The 15,298-nt window shown below is 40.4% G+C and overlaps 1 non-coding gene across 1 annotated transcript; it reads left to right on the plus strand.

Annotated features, from left to right (window-relative positions):
• The first annotated feature begins 13,845 nt into the window (after positions 1-13,845).
• LOC145401132 (5S ribosomal RNA) lies at positions 13,846-13,964 on the plus strand. The gene has a single exon (XR_013897544.1). It is a non-coding gene; the product is annotated as a 5S ribosomal RNA (ribosomal RNA).
• The last annotated feature ends 1,334 nt before the right edge of the window (positions 13,965-15,298 follow it).

Here is a 15,298-nt window from a genome sequence, read left to right on the forward strand (position 1 = left end):
CTTCTTTGCTTATGCACTGCCTAGTTATACTCGCATTTGTCTATCAACTTGTACCTTGTCTTCTTGCTGGAAGTTTGCTCTCATTCAGCCAGTCCCAAAGAGAGGTGAAAATTCCCAACCCTCTAATTATCGCCCAATTGCTTTAACATCCTGTATCTCAAAAGTTTTCGAGTCTATTAACAGAAAAATTTTAAACCATCTTTCCTATGATGACCTTTCTGATCATCAGTATGGGTTCCGTCAGGACGCTCCACTGGCGATCCTCTCACCTACCATTCAGACTCTTTGTCATTCTCCTTTCGGGACTTTGGCGAAAGCTTTGCCTTTGCACTTGATATCTCAAAGGCTTTCGATCGAGTCTGGCACAGATCTTTAATTTCCAAACTGCCCTCTTACGGTTTCTATCCTTCTCTATGTGCCTTCATCTATAGCTTCCCCTCTGGTCATTCCATAGCTGTTGTTGTAGACGGCCATCGTTCTTCTCCTAGATATATCAATAGTTGTGTTCCTCAGGGCTCTGTCCTGTCACCAACTCTCCTCCTTTTATTCATCAATAACCATCTAAGCTGTATATCTAACCCAATCCACTCATACAATGATGATTCCACCTTTCACCTTTCCATTCGATTCTTGCAACGTCCATCTCAGCAGTTACTTCAGCAAACAAGGGATGAGGCTATGGCACATCTAATGTCTGACACGGCTCGTATCTCTGACTGCGGTAGAAATAATCTTGTTTTTCATGCATCAGAAACTCAGTTCTTACACTTATCAACCCAACAAAATCTTCCACAGGAGTACTCACTAATGTCTAATGATATCCAGCTTAATCCTGCATCATCCTTAAACATACGGTTTCATTCTCCCGGGACTTATCGTAGAATGATCATAATACATCTCTTGTAAAATCTGTTTCCAAAAGATCAGGTGTGGAAAGCCGACTCCTTACCTTCTTTAACTCTGCGCAGTTGTTGATTTTATATATGGGTTTTATTCGCTCTTGTGTAGAGTACAACTTTCTTGTGTGGGAAGGCTCCCCACATATAGCTCTTCTCAATAGGGTGGAGTTAAAGAATTTTTATCTCATTAACCCTCCTCCTCTTTCTGGCTCACTTCAACCTCTGTCTCTTCGCCACACTGTTGCCCCTTTATCTCTTTTCTATTGCAACTTCAATGGTCAGTGCCCCTTTGAACTGTCTGCTTACATCCCTCCACCTCTATGATGGGCATGTAGTACTCGTCTAGTAACAAACTCTCACCCCTTTTCTGTCCAACTCTCTAATACAAGAGTTAACCGTTACTCCCAGTCCTTCATTTATGCAACAGGTCAGCTCTGGACCTGTCTCCCTCTGTTTGTATTTCCTACTTCCTATGATCTCCAGTCTTTCAAACGCAGTGTATCCAGGCATCTCGAAAGGAACGGATCTTGAATTTGGCTCTCATTCGTATTGTTTTTGCTTTTATCTTGGAAGGACGGTTTGTAGGTTCCTGGCCTTTGGTTCCTTCTTCCTTGTATTAAAACAAAAAAAAAGTATGCAAACGTAAGAAGAGTCCAAAATTCTTCAGAGAGGTCAGTTGCTGTCTGCCTTTGCTTTCAATCTTTATATTGGTGTTTTGAAGGACCTTCAATTTGTTTTGAGGAAAGACATCTTGAACTTGTTAAGTACATTCTGTCAGATGCTCTCTTGTGAAGGTTTCAAACTGGTGTTGTCCAGCTAAACCTGTAACTTCCTATGTACCCAGAACGATAAGATACTGGCTTTCTTCCTCAAAGGGATTGTCTAGCACTGACAAGGAAGCATACATCTTTGGTGAAAGAAGCCTGAACGCTGGCTGCCTGGTCATGGTGACGGGTGTCATTTTGCTTTTGATTGTAAGAGAGTCAATTGCCAAAGTTTTCAATAGTTTAGCAACTTTTGGACCGAGTACCATCCAACGCTGAAGGGCACTTGTTTTGTCCATCAAGCACTTCCGTCATCTTTGATAATGGCATTGTTTTGTTTATGCGTTTCATTGACTGGAACTCAGGAGAATACCTTGTTTGTCTTTTGCACAGTGAAGTTTTCAGTCTTGAATTGTGTTAATACATTTGGGTGCCTTGTTTTAAGTTCGACCATATCTCTCAGATGAAGAGGAATCCACCTGGCACAATTACTATGGTCCAGGGGATGAAACCAAGGAGCTAGCATAATCAGAGCTTTTATATGCATCGTAACTGATTGTGGTAGGTGGTGGCGACTATCATCCACTCACTTGATGTAGTGCTGCCTACTTCCTTAGCTTTTATCATTCTTTTTCTGTGCCTGCCGTCCTCTCTTCCTATTTCTCCTATCTTTCTTGTCGCTTCTTATTCCTTTTCTTTCCTTTACAGGTGGCTTTACATTGAGTGACAAACCAAATGGTTTCCTGTAAACCAAGAAACTATTTACAAAGCTGGGTGGTAACCATATAACCAAACCATACGTGCTCCCTACGTGTCAACAAGTGGGTTGGTGGGGGGTTGGTGCCCCTCCCTGTAAAACAACTAACTCAGTGTCAAATGGCCACCCTTTACGGGATTATGGTGTGATAGATAGATAGAAATGATGCCAGTAGCAGGGAATGCACAAAGATGAGTAACAGCAGTTCAAAGTCAAGCACAACTACCCAATACTTAAACTGAGGATAAACCTGTTCCCTTTTACAACACCAGTCTTCAAATTCTGTATCGACTTAATTTATCTGATGGTTACGATCAAAGGCTTCTCTTTGTAGGATGTATAGGGCTGAAGCTGTGACCTGGTGATCTAATCTTGTGCGAGCAGTGTGTACTGATTTCAAGAAAGAATCAGCAGTTCCTGGTTTTGCAACATCAGTTTGCACTAATGCTTGGATCCACCTGCTTACTTTCAACCAGTCACCTTTAGGACCGCCAACTCGATATGGAGACCACATAACATCACCACTATTTTGTCCTCCCCATATCTGTCCTGAATTCAGATGATCAACAGCATTTTTCACAACATCCATAGAGTATATTATCATAGCAACTATGTGTGCACTCTCATGAAAGAATGGGAGCAGAATAGTTGGAGAAATTGTGCGAACTTCTGGTGGGTAATCAGAGGCATGATTGGCAGCCCAACAAGCGTTTCATTTGTGCTTGCTATATTTTCAATGACATGCCCTGTATGTTCTAACTACAGGTACTCATCTTCTTTCTCCTTCTGCAACTCATCTATCTTCAGGGAAGTAACACTACATGGGGGAATAGGTGAATTACTGATACTACTAGTCACTAGGGGCACATAAGTAAGTGCTGCAGTTCAAGCATAGTCTTTTTGATGAGCACTTCCTCTGATCCTCTGTTGTCAGCAGTACTTTGATTAATACCATCACCAGGAAAGGCTGGATGCTGTATTAGGGAGATAGCAGTGCAGTGAAAGAAGTCTCTTGCTGTTGTGACATTAGGGTTATGATCTGTGTTGTCTAATGGGTGGGCAGGCTACTTGATTACCATGGAACTTCTGGCAAATGGAATCCTCCATCTGCGTTAAGAGTTGAAGAACGGGATCGTCAGATATGATCAAACCAATGTGTGAAAACATTTCTACTATTTCCTTCTTGGGAGTGTGTGCATGCAGCATTAGGCCTGAGTAAATAGGAACAGGGGTCTATTGAGCTGAGCAGTGATTGACAGTACCTGAGGCACTTGTAATAGGCATTCGGCTGTGCTTAACACAATTGAATTTCAATAGTTAACCCGCCCCGTGCCAGTGCCCTTTTAAAACGGTCTTACGTAATTGTGCACTCAGTGCCAGTGCCGTTTTAAAACGGTCTCGGTTTCAAAAAATCATTGTGACCGCAATTTTCAAGCTTGGCTCGCAAAAATTGGTGTGCTTGTAGGGCAACCCTTCCTCTATCTGCACTCAGGCGGCCTGACCCATACACCCATGCACTCCCGCCTCGCTCGCTCTGCCTCACTCTGCTTGTGTTAGTCACACAGTGCAGTGATGTCTCGTGGCGGTCTCTCTGACGAGGAGACTCAGGACCTCCTGAGGGTTCCCTACACTGGGGAAAGTGATCTGGATGATAATGACACACAGGATAAGTACTACATCCAGCCTGAGAAGGAAAGTAGTAGTGATGACGAAATTCCCTCACCTAGGAAATCCAGGTATGTGGGCTACACTAGGGCAACACACGGTAGGAGGCCACCTGCACATCGTCGTCTTTCACGGAGGAAAGGGAGGAGGAAGGTAGTCCTGCAGGTGAGGGGTGGTTGGGGAGGCAAAGAATTTGGCCACATGGGTAGGAAAGTGTGAGGAGGAAGTGTGGAAGATTTGCGAAAGTTCCATTGTTGGGGGAGAGTGACTCATCTCGCCCGCACTCTCACTTGCCTCCCCATGACCCAGCTCAGCCCAGCACCTCAGGACAAAGTCTTCCCGCCTTCCCCACACCCAGCACCTCACGTGAAACTCTTCCCCCATTCCCCACACTTTCCCATGCTTCCCCACAGCCCGAGGAACATGCTGGTAACGATGATGATGATGAGGTAACGACGTGGGAGTGGGAGGACAGTAGTGACTTTGTCCCCACATTCACCCGTTCACCCATGAAAATAAGGCCGGGTGTAGTGCCCCTGAACTTCACCATACCTCCAGTAGGTTTGACTTCTTCAGGAACTACTTTCCTGTGGTGTTTGTTTTGAAGATTGTGGCCCTGACCAACGCCTTTGCAGCATTTGAACATGGGGGGACAACACAGACACAACACAGCCGATTGTTTGAATCTGACGTGACCCTGTTTGAAATGTATGTGTTCCTAGCACTTGTGCTTTTGATGGAGATATTGAAAAAAAAAATCAGCTTCCCTCGTATTGGACTGTGGATCCAGTAATGCTGACACCACTTTTAAGTAAGGTGATGGGAAGGAATTGCTTTCAGTACATCCTGAGTCATCATCATTTTTTTGACACCCTTGACCCTGCTAATGCAAACAACACGGACAGGATGAGGAGGATACGTCTGGTTTTTGATCACCTTCGAGAGAAATTCCGTACCTCCTTCTCTCCATATCGAGACCTCGTCATAGACGAGAGTCTATTGCTATGGAGAGGTAATATTGCTTTTCGTCAGTATATCCCCAGCAAAAGACACAGGTTTGGCTTCAAAATCTTCGTGATATGCGACTGTAAGACTGGGTATGTGCAGGACATAGTCCTGTACACAGGCGTTATATGGACTTCACAGAAGATAGAAGTTTGGGACTCTCAGGGGCTGTGGTAAAAACAACGATCGAGGAATACCTTCATCGTGGGCACGTCTTATACCTCAATAATTGGTACACAAGCCCTCTTCTTGCCAGGTACCTTCACCTGCACGAAACTGGTCTGTGCAGCACTGTAAAGAAGAACCGTCAGCACATGGTGAAGGTGTGGAGGAAGCTTCAGAAAAATGAGGTTGTTTTTTTTACAAAGCACATAATATCCTCGCAACAGCATGGCACCACAACCGCGTAGTATACCTCCTCTCCTCTGTTCATCAGCCCCTTGTACACCGCACAACAGTATAGATTACAGGGCAGAAGGGCGGCGCCACATCTGGAAACCAGAACCTGTCTTGGTGTACAATGTGAATATGCAACAGGTGGATCAATCAGACACCATGATTTCTAGCGCTGATTGTGCCAGGCCCACGATGAAGTGGTTTAAAAAATTATTCTTCCATCTCCTCGACATCATCATCCTCAACGCTTACTATCTCCACGCACAGACCACTGGCATCCAAGAGACATTCGAGGGCTATATTCGCGAGCTGGTGCGGGAGATAATGGGTGAATATGGTGAAGATAGAAGTGCTGCTTGCCACCGCCACACCACCGCCTCACCTTTCCGCCTCACCTCTAATCCTCCCTCCAAGTGCAACACGTCAGAATCCCCAGTGGAGGTGTCACGTGTGTGCAAACAGCACTGTAAGGCCATGTACTCAGAGGAAAGACTCAAGGTGTATGTGTGCAGAGTGTAATGTAGGACTGTGCATATACCCATAATTCGATGAGTAACACACTCTCGCTGACTATTGAGAAACAATAGTGTGGTAATGACGAGCGATAAAAAGACGCTCAAAAAGTGTTGTAAATACGAAAAAAGATGCTCAGGAAGTGTTTTTATAAGTACTGCATACAGTGATGACATGTAAATATTTTCTCATAAGTGTAAGGACTGAACTTTGTGGAGTAAGGTTTTACGTATGTTCTCGTAAGTGTTAGACGATATATTCACAGTGAGAGGATAAAAAATACTCTAATGTCTGTGTATACCGAAGACATGTAGTAAATAATTTACTGTAAGTGAAAGGACTGTATATTGTGAAGTCCCGTTATGCATATTTTCTCGTAACTGCAAGACAATGCATTCACAGTGATATGTATAGTGTTGCATGAGTAAGTGATTATTTTTCCCCCAAAATAGGATTTCTTTATGAAATAAGATTTTTTTTTTGGGGGGAGGGTGAGAAGTGGACAGAAAAGTGTTAACCATTCCTATACCTTCCCTGAGTCATGTTGGCGAGAATACCTGAGTTTACCTTGCATAGAAAACGGGTTTTCTCACCACCGCTGGGGATTCCCTGCCAGCTCACACGTGCGGGCGGCCTGAGAGACTACGAAAAACACACTTCAAGCCTCCGGTGAGTTTTTTTATGGTCATAATCGTTTTTTTTTTTTTCATATCAAAATCTATCATTTTAGCCAAAAAAAAAAAAATCTAAAATTGACTGGCATGGGGGTGACTCTTAGGGCTGGGAGTGGCTGGCACGCGGCGGGTTAAGCTATTACAATATCAGAAGTAGTGTTGTTTTCCATATTGTTTTTTTTTTTTTTTTCCGGCACCTCCAGAACCATTCTCACAAGTGCAAGCAAAAATGGTGACACAGACTCCTCCTGGCATTCATCAGAGGAACCAGTAAAAGATCTGGGTTTTCCAAACATATGTTGGCTGATCACCAGTGCTGCACGAGCAAGATGGACCACAATACTATCGCTCTTTAATACACAGACTTTTGCAAGGCAGATTCAATATCTTTTCTTGAATCCGAGGACATTTCCCCTTTTGTTGTTAGTCAGCATGTCGAGGAACTGTGCATGGAGATGTTCTTTCAGACGAGTAGTGTTTACTCTACTTTTGAGTTTAACTTCAAGTTGTTCCATTCTGTAAGTGAGAAATATCAATCATTTTAAAGACTGGAGATGTTGTACTATCTAAACATGCTTCCCCGATGCAGATTACCAATTCACCAAAAACAGCTGCAGATATTTCTCTCACTAGATTCTGTGTCCTTGGTCTTTCTAGTTATATTGTTCAAGGCTGCAAGTCAACTAGCATGATACTTGGCCTTATAGATCATTCGCACTTAATCCGGCCAGAAGATCCGTGTCTTGAAGAAGTTCTGAACAGGTTCGTACTCGATTGTCGAGCTGGAAGTTGCTGCTGCATAGAGTCCTTCCTGACCATGTTGTCTGCAGAAGAAATACGATGCCTTTTTGGTTTCTTGAGAACTTGATCGCTGTGACCTTGTAAACTTGCTTGCTGAACACTGGTCTACATCTTGATCAACTGTGTTCAACTTGCACATTTTTAATTCCATTCAACATTTTGTTGTTATATATGAGTGGACATGTGTGGTGATACTGAGCATTGTGAGCAGATTCAGTTCACTGAAGTTTATGAGGTTTCTTGCCAGAGAATGATATCCACCACCGACACCACTTCCTTTGGACTGTGAAGGACGTGTTAAAGGTTCTGATTTGTATTCTTGACACACAATACAAAGATTCCAATTCGTCGCAGTTACTGCAGAACCTGATGGATCTGGCTGCTCGGGATCAACGGGTTTGAAACTTTTCATAGAATATATTTTGCTCTATTGAAGGTGTATTTGCAGTGAAACAATACGTAAATTTTATAAATATTTTTATTTTTTAAATGCATGTTATTGCTTGAAGCAAAATAAATTTTTAACACATAACTAAAAAATATTTTATATATACAAAGGAAAGAAAGGTCAGAATAAAATTATATATCTCTTAATATTATATATTCCCATGTTACTATAACCAGCTTTGTTATGTTAACCCGCCCCGTCCCATCGACGTATGGGTACGTTGCAACATTTTGCATTTGCCAGTCCCGACAATGTACTGGTACGTCGTGCAATTGCAAGGTCCCTAATTTGCACAATTTTCAATTTTCACGTGTGATTTTTCGTATGTATACACGGGACACCTTCCTCTATTCCTCTACAAGATGCCAAGCAGGGACAATGCCTTACACAACATAACCTCCACCCCCCCCCACACGCCATTGTCTCGGCAATTCACCTGTTACCAGTGACCTGGCCAATAAAGACATTCAGGGCCAGAGTGATTCCCCAGTCGATGACAATGTGGAGGACAAAGTTTACATAGCATTTGAGGAAGAAACATTCAGAAATGATGATCAGGTAATGTGGCAAAAGAAGGTCAGGTATGGTGATGAGTTAGTGAGTGAAACAATGCTTATAATGCCTATATTACTGTTTGAAAACCAATATACTCTCGTACTACATATAAATTCATACCAAGTAAATAAATAAATACCGTTTATGAGTGGTGTGAAATAGTTACCCTCCCATAGAACTCATTTTCTTTGGTGCCAGCCTGTTAGAAAACCCAGTCAGGTAAGGAGGCACTGCTATCTGGATCGAGTATTTTAACCCCTACACCGCGGGCTTGTTTACCAATGACTTGCGTGTGCCGCGGGGTTATTTGGGCTCCGACAGACTCTCAAAAAATATTTGCCAAAAATCAGTTATTAGTCCTAGAATAATAAAATTACATATGCTTATGGCACATACCTTCAGCTTTCTCCTGGAATGATTGTTGAGCCTTCGTCGGTTACCGTAGGACTTGTGGAGACCTCTGAAGTAGGGTAACGAAGTCTCCACTTTACACTTCCCGACAACCCGTAATATGATTACCACAGCCAGATACAAACACTATAAACACTATTCTACAATTTTCAAGTAGTTTGGGATCCATACTAAAAAAAAAAACACTGTGAAAGCAATGGAAATTACGAGCGCGTCTGATCGTCGCACTGGCACTAGTTTGCTCTTGGTAGTCTGTCATTTATTATTCATAAAACCCCTCACACTTTATATTTCTATTACTATATAACACTTATATATATCTACAGTCTTTATCCATAAGTTTCCTTCAGTAGTATTAGTTTATTGTCACTGTAGGGATTCAATTTCTTTCAGTAAAATACGTAGCATTCACTTTCTCGTCCTGTATACTGGCATTGAGAGTGAATGTCACTTTCATCTTCACTCTCATAACTCATAGCATTCAGACATGCTAGAGTGAAACTTTCACTTTCATTACTCCTAGGGTATATACTCGTATTCTTATAATACTACTCATTTACATTTCTATTTACGTTCTCTATTTTATTTACGTTATTTACATTTCTATTTTATTTACACTGTGTTGTGCACTGTCACTTGAAATAACTTATAAAACTATTTTCCATTGTTCACGTATATTTACATTCATTACTTTCACTTGCTGTTTACACATTATTTACAATTCCACTTGCACTGTTTTACTCAATAGAAAGATCGTAGTCACTCTTTTATCAATTGTCAGCCCTTTACCTCTTTCCACACGAGGTTTAGTAGGGGTAAAGGTCACAGAGCCATTTGCATGGGGGTGAAAAAAGGCCTTGAAGTCATCAAGATGAAACATACGTCCTCTCACTTCGGAAGATGAGAGTACACTGATAACGCAGGGCCAGCCAGCCTGGAGGCCTGTTTAGGGTTATTCAGAGTTACCAATATTACTTCTTGAAACAGCTAAGTCTAGCACTGATATGATTGGCAGGAAATCTAGACAATACATTATAAATTTGGTAGTTCCAGGTGAATGTAAATATCACTTAGGCTTCTCCCTTCCCTCCTTACATGTATATTTATTACGAAAATAGATTAGAGGCCTACTTAGGAGATATATAATCAGAGCTACCAATGTTAAATCTTGAAACAGCTTTGTGTAGCACTGATATGATTGGCAGGAAATCTAGACAATACATTATAAATTAGGTAGTTCCAGGTGAATGTAAATATCACTTAGGCTTCTCCCTTCCCTCCTTACATGTATATTTATTACGAAAATAGATTATACGGCATATTTCAAGGGGAAAAAAACAGCGAAAATTAGCCAACGAGTGCACGTGAGGTGTTGTCAGGTGATAATTAGCCAATTCCAGGTGTATGGCACTCTCACTTACCTGATTTCTTTCTTGTATAGATTATTTGGTATAAGAATACGACATAGGGCTTATTTCAATGGATGAAATCAGTGAAAAATTCCAGGGAAGATTTACTTAGCGTAGCATGGCCGGGCAGGCGAGAGGATAGGGTAATGGAGGGGGGGTAGGGAGGGGAGTCAAGAATGGGGAGAAATGGCTAAATTGTCAACAATGGATGGGAGTACAGATGAGATTAGGAGTGCTGACTAGTGTTGGACATTGTCAGTACTGATAGATGATACAAGCCCCCACTTGGAAGCCCGGGTGAATTCAAAATAACACAGAATCACAAAAGCGACGCCCTGCGGTATGATCCCTTGCTCCCAAGCGTCACGAAAGTGACGCCCCACGGTTAAGGGGTTAAACCTCAGGTGAGCGATTTCTCTATGAAATTTCGATGTTTCTTACAAAAAGCGGAGGTTTTAGCCAAAAAAAAAGAAATCGAAACTACCTCGGGATTGGGGGGTGTCGGAGGTGCGAAATAGCTCGGGACGTGATGGGTTAAACTGAAATTGATCATATCACGGAATATATATCTCGCGAAGCTAAGGTAAAATCAAACATAATACACACTTTTGATTAAAGGCCATTGGCTATTGCAGTTCATAAGGCAAGAAATATACTTTTTTTTTTTTTTAATATCATTGCGCAATATTTAATCTTATACCCATTTTTCAATATCTACATGCATCCCTGTTGGGCTGGCTCAGATAAAAATGGAATATGAAAGTATGTAGGCCTATGCAGAGTGCATGTGGTAGTAGGGTAGCTGCAGCATAAGATGCCGTGAGAAGCTGGATTATCCAATATTATGTAATGTGTCTAGACGCCCTAGGGGGACAACCAGGTTGCTCCAATATCCAAACATGTTTACAATATGTTCCTCTATCTCTCTTCCAGATCTGATGCTTTTATCACAAAATGTACAATTGTTACAGATTTTCAAGCTAAGCCACCCCACTAATAGGAGTAATGTTTTTAGCTTCAGCTTAGCGGCACAGTAGGGTCAGGCGGGGTCGGGTCGGCCCGCTCATTTCCAAACTTAACTGAAAGTAAACATTGGTCGCTCACTTGTAATTACTGGTGAAACTCACAAGTGAGAGAAATGTGTTCATACCTAACTGAATCTTTACAGGAATGAGTCAAGCTCGTACTGTTCCGTGTCTTAAACCATATTTATTGTACATATCCTTAAATTTGTGAATTGTTTTGGCACACACTATTTCATTCGGTAGTGCATTCTATTGATCAATTGCTCTGTTTGGGAAACTGAATTTCCTTACGTCTTTATCACCTCTCTTCTTATGCAGTTTTTTGCAGTGTCCTCTTGCTTATGCTTCTCCGTATGTTATGTAATCATTTATGTCTGTATTCTCCTTCCCTGATATGCACTTATATAGCATTATCATGTCACCTCTTTTCCTTCTCTCCTGTAGTGTTGGTAGATTCAGTTTATTTAGTATTTCTTCATAGCTTAGGTCCCTTAAGCTTGATATCCATCTTGTAGCGGCCCTTTGAACTTTTTCAATCTTGTCTGTGTATTTTTTGAGATGAGGACTCCAGACTACTGATGCATATTCCAGGGTTGGTCTAATGAATGATGTTATTATCCTTCTTAACATGTCTTCATTTATATATGTGAATGCTATTCTTATATTTGCAACCAGTGTATACATGTTCCGTACCTTCTCGTGATGTGGTCAGCCAGAGAGAGTCTGTTATTGATAATCACACCTAGGTCCTTCTCTCTTTCTGATGTGTATAGGGTTTTATTTCCTAACTTATAATCCCAATCAGGTCTTTTTCCACTTTTACCAAACTTGATTACATGACACTTGTCCACATTGAATTCCATTTGCCATGTATTACTCCATTCATGAAGTGTATTTAATTCTTCTTGTAGCTCATTACAAGAGTCTGTGTTAGTAATTCTCCTTTGTATTTTTGCATCATCTGGAAACATATTCAGATAGCTCTCATTTCCAGTGTTACTGTTTATATCATTTATATACACTAAAAACATGATTGGTGCCAGCACTGAACCCTGTGGTACTCCACTAGTCACTTCTTTCCATGATGAGTAGTTTCCTCTTAGTACTGTTCTCATTTCACTTTTTATGAGAAAATCTTGCATCCAACAAAACAGTTTGCCTCGAATTCCTCCTTGATGGTATAGTTTCCATTAAAGTCTTTGGTGTGGTACTGTGTCAAAAGCTTTCTTGAAATCCAAATAGATACTGTCCACCCATCCTTCTCTTTCCTGTATTGTGTTTGTTACTGTCATAGCAGCTCAACAGATTAGTTACACATGACTTTCCTTTTCTGAAACCAAACTGTCTTTCTGTTATCATACTGTGTTCTTCTAGATGATTTACCCAAGCATTTCTTATAAGCTTTTCTAATACCTTGCTTACAACACTGGTCAGTGATACTGGTCGGTAGTTGAGTGGATTTTGTCTATTTCCTTTCTTGAATAAGGGGACAATATTTGCTTTTTTCCAAATATCAGGTAGTTTACCTTGACTCAAGGATTTCTTGAAAATTTAAAATAATGGTTTACTTAACTCCTTTGCACATTCTCGTAGTACCCAACATGAAATTTCATCAGGACCACTTGCTTTTCCTCTGTCTAATTTACTTAACTCCTCCTGTATTACTTTTTCTGCTCTTTGTATATCTGGTAGTATTTGTGGACATGCATGTTCCACATAGTCCCTCTCAAATTTTTTTCTTCTATAAAAACTAATTGGAAATTCTTATTTAGTGCTTCACAAATATCTTTCTCTTGTGTATAAGTGATTCCCTCGTCCGTAAAGGATTGTATTATATCTTTTACTCTGGTTTTGCTTCTGATATAGCTGTAAAATTGCTTTGGTTGATCACTACTTTTATTTATTACATCCTCCTCAAACTGTTTTTGGGCTTCCCTCCTTATTCTTGTACAATCGTTTCTTGCCTGTTTGTAATTATTATACGCCCTTTCACTATTGTGTCTTCTGTATCTATTCCACAACAAATCTCTTCTTTCTTATGATTTTTTACATTCTGTATTGAACCATATCTGTATTTTCTTATCTGCTTCTTTGTGCTGTGGGCAGTGGCGTCACCAGAGGGGGGGCTAGGGGGGCTTAGCCCCCTCAAATCAAGGACTCAGCCCCCAAAAAAATTGCAGCCCCCCCAAATAATAATAATAAAAAATCAACAGCTTACATAGTATGCTTACAGCTCGGCATTGACCCACCTAGCTTTCCCCCAACCCCCTAAAGCCAATCCACTTTTATTCGTGCATCCATATTAGTTTAATACAATATTAGTTATAGCTATATAATGTGATTAGTTATTCACAATTTACGTAAACCTATGACTCAAATCATAATAGTTATAATATATTAGTTTCCCATATACTTTTTCCAAGCTTGGTTTTCTTTGAAATATATTTATTGCACAAAGAATGCAAGAATGTATTACATTTATCAGATTTATTATATATTTACAATATATGGCCAATATATATGTCCAACGGCCATACCATGTTGAGTACACCGCTTCCCGTCCGATCAGCGAAGTTAAGCAACGTTGGGTCTGGTTAGTACTTGGATGGGTGACCGCCTGGGAACACCAGATGCTGTTGGCATCCCTATGTCAAGTGAGGTTGGTGGAGGATTAGTGCCCCTCCCTGTAAAACAATTAACTCTAAGCCCTTTTCCACCCCGTTTGGGATACATGGTGTCTGGTAATGAAAATGATGAACACTATATAATATGGTATATATTAATCACGTGCTTTAAAATTGGATTATGCAGTCTAAAATATCTGATGTATGCAATTTTTCACAATTCGAATGTTGAGAGTATCGGAACTCGGAATGTTTGTTTACATTGAGAAGTGCATGTGAACTGCGGCTAAATCCTATGTTGTTTTCGGTTTTATTTGAATGTATTGGTTTCAGTGGCTGAATAGACGTTACTAAGTTCCGGTATATTGCTAGCCACAGATATGAGATCTAGCCTATACTCTATGCAGAGTCAGCAGTACTTAGTTGGTTCAGTCGACACTCGACTGTCAAAACTGAATGTCATTTCCCTTTTATAGGCTATTCTACAATAATACATTTGCGGATCTCAGCCAGCAGCCACTCAAGTAATGAAAAAGTCATGTAAAAATCCTCAGGGACAGGTGACATAAGGAAATTCTTTCGCACCCGCATCTCCAAAGATGACTCAGATGAGTGCCAAGAAAAAGTGGCTGTTATTGGGAATGAGGTGCCAGAAGCAACCCCAGATAACCCCAAAGCTGAACCCATTCAGACATGTGTAAGTAGCCCTATATCAAACTATTTCAGTAGTCATTTTATGAAGCTTAGGCTAGGATTTTTTTTTATTGATTTTTTTTTTAATTGGCTAGGCCTAGACTATTTCTCATTGTTGCAAATATATTGTCCTAAACGTACAGAGTGGGAAAGTAGGCTAAAACTCTCTCTCTGCAATGAACTGCAATTTTAGTTTACATTCACTGATAAGTAATACTGTGAAATAAATGAAAAAAAAAAAAATCCACATTGCATTATGTCACTGTATGGGAGGATATCAGTTTTTATAGAATACATTTTTTTTTGTAATTTTGTTATATCAAAATGGTTTTATAATGTAATTGCTTTATGAATTGGAGTTACTTGTTATAGAATAGTATTTTATAATTTTTGTTTTTTTGTGAATGGCTTTATTTTCCTATCACAGTGCCGGTAATGGAAGATAAATCTTGGCAATTATATCTATATATATATATTGAATAAAGAGCTTCTTTGAATTATCAAATTTAATATGGTAAGACTAAGAAACCGTTATGATACCACATACTACTAGCAATTGAAGAAAAACTATTATCTGCAAAAAAGCTTTATACAGTTACCTTGTACACGTTATATCATAAGGTTTACTGATGCCTGGTATTAGGCCCGTCAATATTCAT

The sequence above is a fragment of the Coenobita brevimanus genome, chromosome 54 (assembly GCF_032717465.1).
Source record: "Coenobita brevimanus isolate Jiangsu-jjx chromosome 54, ASM3271746v2, whole genome shotgun sequence".
In the NCBI taxonomy this organism is placed as follows: domain Eukaryota; kingdom Metazoa; phylum Arthropoda; class Malacostraca; order Decapoda; family Coenobitidae; genus Coenobita; species Coenobita brevimanus.